Source organism: Marmota monax, unplaced genomic scaffold (genome assembly GCF_021218885.2).
Source record: "Marmota monax isolate L192 unplaced genomic scaffold, Marmota_monax_Labrador192_F-V1.1 WCK01_AAM20220418_F8-fsc01501, whole genome shotgun sequence".
In the NCBI taxonomy this organism is placed as follows: domain Eukaryota; kingdom Metazoa; phylum Chordata; class Mammalia; order Rodentia; family Sciuridae; genus Marmota; species Marmota monax.
In genome coordinates, this window is record NW_026692059.1 from 30,576 (window position 1) to 36,454 (window position 5,879).

Consider the following 5,879-nt stretch of genomic DNA (forward strand, 5'->3'; position numbering starts at 1 on the left):
ATTATAATGTTTCTTGCTATGGGTTTTTTGTGATTTTGTATTTTCGGCGCCCTGTAGGCTTCTTGGATTTGGATTTCCATTTCATTCTTCATTTCTGAAAAGATTTCTGATATTATTTCATTGAACAGATTGTTCATTCCTTTGGTTTGGACCTGTGTGCCTTCCTCTATCCCAATAACTCTTAAATTTGGTGTTTTTATGCTATCCCATATTTCTTGGGTGTTCTGCTTGTGATTTCTTATCATTTTTGCTCTGCTGCTACATTCTTTTCAAGATGATAGACTTTGTCTTCCTGGCCTGATGTCCTATCTTCTAAGTTGTCTACTCTGCTGGTGATGCTCTCATTTGTGTTTTTAATTTGGTTTATTATTTATTTCATTTCAAGGATTTCTTTCCTTCTTTCTTTCTTTTTTTTTATACCTCAATCTCCCTGTAGAGGTCATCTTTTGTTTCTTGGATTTGTTTATGTAGCTCATTGTCAAAGTGATCTTTCAATGTCTGTATTTGTTGTCTAATGTCTTCTTTGAGATTCCAAAACATCTGAATAATGTTAATCTTGAAATGTTTCTCTGTCATTTTTTTTCTGCTGTTTCTGATAATTCTTCTAATGATGTGTGTCTTCAATTGTTTCTGGTATTTTCTTCCCTTGTCTTTTCATGTTGCTGGCATTTCTTTCCTGCTCTGTGGGACTGGTGTTATTGCTTTTATCCTATAGATTTGTAGTGCTCTTTTATATTCCAAGATCCCTCCTTTGTGGGGAAGGACAATGTTGACAGTTCCCAATATCAACAATACATCACCTATGTGTAAATTACTGCTATTAAGACATTTATACTTAGTCTCAATGTCTAGTAATGTTGGATTCAATTATAATTTAAAATATAATCAGTAATTTCATAGAAGGTGTACATTTTCTGGTGGGAAACAGAGAACTGGGGGTCAGGTGTCTGATGATATGTTAACGGGGAAAGATGTGAGGGCAATGGGGTTAATAAAACTTAGGAAATTTGGAGGAGAACTCTAATCAAGAGTGTTAGTAGCAGGAGAATAGACAGCAGGTAATTTAGGGGAGACAAGTACGTGGCAGGACAGTAGAATGCATAAAAACAAACACATATATGTATTTAGAAAATTACAAGAAGTAAAAATTAGGAGGTTGAAAGAGGAAGAGAGAGAGGAAGAAAAATAAAAAGAAAAAAGAGAACAGAGAGAGAGAAATATAAAAGGGGGTCTTATGCAATTCCTCTATATGATATTATTCTGGTGACTCAGTTCTTAAAGTTCTATTTCATACAAAGTTCTTGGTTGCACATATGTTGGAGTTGTGAGGACCAGAGGAGGAGGGGTAGAGGAGAAAGAAAGAGGATAAAATGGAAGAGAAGAAAACAAAAAACAAAACAAACAAACAACAAATTACTCTCAGAGTTCCGTTTTCTTCTCTTCTCTTTCAGTAGGTGGAGTTGTCTATTCCAAGCTTGAGTCTCTGCCCTCAGGGTGGTGCAGGCAGTCCATCCTGAGGTTCTTCAAAGTGAGCTGGGTGAGCAGCCGCTCCTGGTCTTCTGGGGAGGTGTGGGCAGGCACGCAGACCTGGGAGACAAGCAGCTTCCTCAGGTTCCTCATCTGGCCCAAGAAAGGAGCACAAGCAGCCAAGGTGGAGGGTGCCCAGGTGCAGTGCACTTCCAACTTCTGGACAGAGTCCAGCTGCAGTAGTCTCAGGACCTTCCTGGTGTGGCCGGTGGGTTTCTCAAAGATCTTCAGCCTCTTGCAACACAGGTGTACCAAGTCCCTTCTCTGTGTGACCCACAGGAACAAGTGGGCCTGGAATTCATCCAGGGGCCTCTCTGTGAGGCAGAAGTCTATGACTACCTTCAAGGGTAGCTTAGCTGCCATTGCTGGACCATGTTTAATGTTTGATTCTTCTTCATGGCCTCTGATGAGCAGGCATCGACCATGGCTCCAGAACACGTCCTCCAGAAGTTCTGGGGAACATTCTGCAAATCCAGCATCTGCAGTTTCCACCTCCTGCGGGGATGAAATCAGAGTCTCAGCCCTGAGGCCCTTCCTTCACCTCTCAGCTACTGCTCCCTGCTCTACTTCTTCCTTCTGTCTCACTCTTCTCTACACCTTTCCCCTCCAATCCAGCCTAGTGTCACCCCACTTCTATAGGCTGAGGAAGAGGCAGGTATAGCCTCCATCATGGGTCACCATAGCTGCCACAAGCACCTCCACATCCAGAAGCCACTCCCAGATGGGGCTCAGCAAGGCCAAGGCCTCTCCACCCCTCCTTGCTGGCAGAGTAGGAAACCCTTGGTCCACCCTTCAACATCCACTTTCCCTGGATCCATCAGTCATGGTCAGTTTCTTGGACCCCCAGTGTGTCCCCTTCCAGGCCACCTGGGTACCCCTTACCTGGGGCTATCCTGCTGGGCAAGCAACATGTCCAGCCCATCCAGTGCCACTTGGATCATGTCAAGCTGTGGCTTCCTCATCAGGGCCCCCAGGGGCAGGCAGGTGAAGGGCCAGGCCTGCACCATTTTCTTCAGGACCTCAGTGTGTCCCCTGCTGAAAGCCTCCTCAAAGAGTGGTGGGAAGAGCTCTATGGGCAGGTCCTCCAGATCCAGGATAGCCCTAGACTTGTTGCTCAGCAGGCTGCTCCCTGCCAGCTCCAGCAGCATGTGTGGGGACTGGATGCTCATCCTGGGGAGTCTGAAAGAAGAAGAATCCTGTAAAATGGTTCAGTGAAAAGGCCACTATCCCATCCCTTGCCAGCCACTGGGAAGGGGGTACTGGGGAGTCTAAAAGCACACCTCACCCTTATGGGGGAAAGCCTTCTATTATTATTTTGTCCTTGTAAAAGTGGAATTGGAGTGTCATGTGACCTAAGGCAGGAGGCTCCTCAGTTTCAGCAACTATCATGGCTGGGAGAGGACACGTCCTCACATGGGTGACATTATTTTTAATTTTAAAAAATTAAATGAGCAATTGTAAAAGCATGTGCCCATATTATAAAATACTTGGAAATTACAACAGAGTCTCATGGATATCTGTTACCCTTGTGAGATTCTGCCACCTTAGGGGGAGTTGAAGAGAACAAATAGATCAGAACAGAGTCTGTGAAGTGTTGCATGAGATAGTTTTAAGCTTTTGTTTAATTTGTTTAAACAAAAAATAAAATTACAAAACCATGTAGGCCATAAGGTATAATTTTGGGGACTTGGGACTGGGTATTGAACTCAGGGCACTCAAGCACTGAGCCACATCTCCAGCCATATTTTGTATTTTAGTTAGATACAGGGCCTCCCTGAGTTGCTTAGGGCCTCACTGTTGCTGAGGCTGGCTTTGAACACCAATCCTCCTGCCTCCTCAGCCTACCAAGCAGATCGGATTACAGACACATTCCATCACACCTGGCAATAAAGTATCATTTTAAAGGCACACAAAGTAAATATCTTAAACATCAAAAAATAGAATTCCAATCAATTAGAATGATATAGAATTTCAATCATTCTCCTTGGTTAAGAAATATTAAAGCGGCTTTGACTGAAGCTCAGTGGTGAAGTGGTCACCTAGCAAGTGTGAGGCCCTGGGTTTGATTCTCAGCAGCACATAAAAATAAATAAATAATGGGCAGAGGATATAGCTCAGTTGGTAGGGTGCTTACCTTCCACACACAAGTCCCTGGCTTTATTTCCTAGTACCACCTAATACATTGATAGATTCATAAATGTATTGTGTCCCTCTCAACTAAAAAAAAAGAAGAAGAAGAAGAAGAAGATTTGGGCCTTTTGCAAATGCCTGTTATTCTAGCAGCTGGGAAAACTGATAGGAGGATCACAGTAGATTCAAGGCCAGCCTCAGAAGAGTAGGTGCTAAGCAACTCAGTGTGACCCTGTCTCTAAATAAAATACAAAATAGGCCTGGGAATGTGGCTGAGTGGTTGAGTGCCCTGAGTTCAATCTCTGGAACAAAAGTTGAGAAAGAAAGAAAATTGAAAGCAACATAAACTAAAGTGGAAATCCTAATGTTCAGCATAAAGTTAAAATCACACTGAGAGGCAAAATCTAAGTCTTAAATTGGTGCATAAGAAAAAATCAAATAACACAAAATTGTTCCTGCCTCCACACAGATGAGATGGGAATGGGGTAGTGCTCAGGGCGGTGATTGACTTATAGGATCTGAGCAGATGGGCCAGGCTGGGATCTTCAGCATGCCAGGGTTGGACTCTTGGGCTCCAGGACACTTGTGTTTCTCCTCTGGCTCTGAAGAAGCTTTTATTGACCTCCCTGACCACGCCCCCAACTCCACCTGTTGACTAGCATGCAATCAGAAAGCAGTATCTGATCACATTCCCAATCTCCACCCATGTAACCCTGATTGGATTTTCTTTCTCCAGATTAACTGATATAGTCAGATTTTCATGCATGAGCACAGAATCAGGGATAGTGAGGGTCAGGGATGCCTCTGTCCATGCACTCCACACCATGGACTGAATTTTGCCCATATGTGACCCTCCTGTTCCTGCCTGTGAGACAGAAAAACCCTTAATCCATAAACTAAGAAAAACTAAAACTCCAAATTATCATTGTAAAGGAAACCTTGGCCATATCAAAATTATTTAAAAAATAATTTTAAAAAATTCCAGAGAGAAAACAGGTTTTTGAAGACAGTAGCATCACCTGTGAAGAAAACAGAATGGACACCAGATATCCAACTGCCAACAGTCACATAGGTATCCAGTTACCGTGCAGCATATCTAGGCCTACTCAGAGAGGAGGCATGGACAAGGAGGGTGGAATCAGTCTTCAAGGCTTAGAAAAAGACTTCTTCAGTTTGTCTCTTTGTACTGGGGATTAAACCCATTGGTGTTCTATCACTGAGCCAGATCCCTAGCCCTTTCTATTTTTTTTTTTTTTAATTTAAAGACAGGTTCTCACTGAATTGCTTAGTTTCTCACTAAGTTGCTGAGGCTGGCCTCAAACTTGCCATCCTCCTGCCACAGTCTCCTTTTAATTTTTTAAAACAATGTAGGTACTGACATTATTTTCTTTTCCTTTGGCACTGGGGATGGAACCCAGGGGAGCTGTACCACTGAGCTACATCCCCAGCCCTTTTAATTTCATTTCAATTAACTAATTAAATTATTCATTTTTGTAGTTTTGGTACCGAGGATTGAACCCAGGGGCACTGTACCACTGAGCTACACTGCCAGCCTATTTTATTTTATTTTTATTTTTTATATTGAGACAGGTTCTTGCTAAATTGCTGAGACTGGCCTTGAATTTGACATCTTCTCGCCTTAGCCTCCTAAGTAGATGGGATAACAAGTGTTCACCATCACACCCCATTTCAAATTAAAAAATTTAAAAGGTACAGCATTTGCCTAGCATGTACAAGGCCCTGGGTTTGATCCATAGCACCAAAAAGAAACAAACCTGTAAATCCAAAACCTGTGTTCAAGTATACTTGTTAGAGGTTGTTTGTTTGTTTGTTTGTTTCCATGAATCTCATTGTAGTTACTTGTAGGAAAAAAAAATCCAAATGGTAATTCATATGATAAACACTTAGAAGAGCCATGGTTAAAAATCTGTTGGTAATATGCTGTAACCAGCTATTAACAAGGTGATTTGGTTGTTTTAATATAGTGTCCAGAACTATGTCTGACAGTATGTTAGTTTTTTTAATGAATTTAGTGCAATTTTGAAGCAAATATTAATAAACAGCCAAATAAATATAACTTGAAAAAGTTATGTCTTATTTGACAGGGTTTCCCATCATATCAAATTAGGCTAATTGGGTTAATATCTCTCTTCTAGAAATCCCTTGAGAATTTCTGGATCCCTCTGTAATATCCCAATGTTAGCTCAAGGTCAAGTGACAAT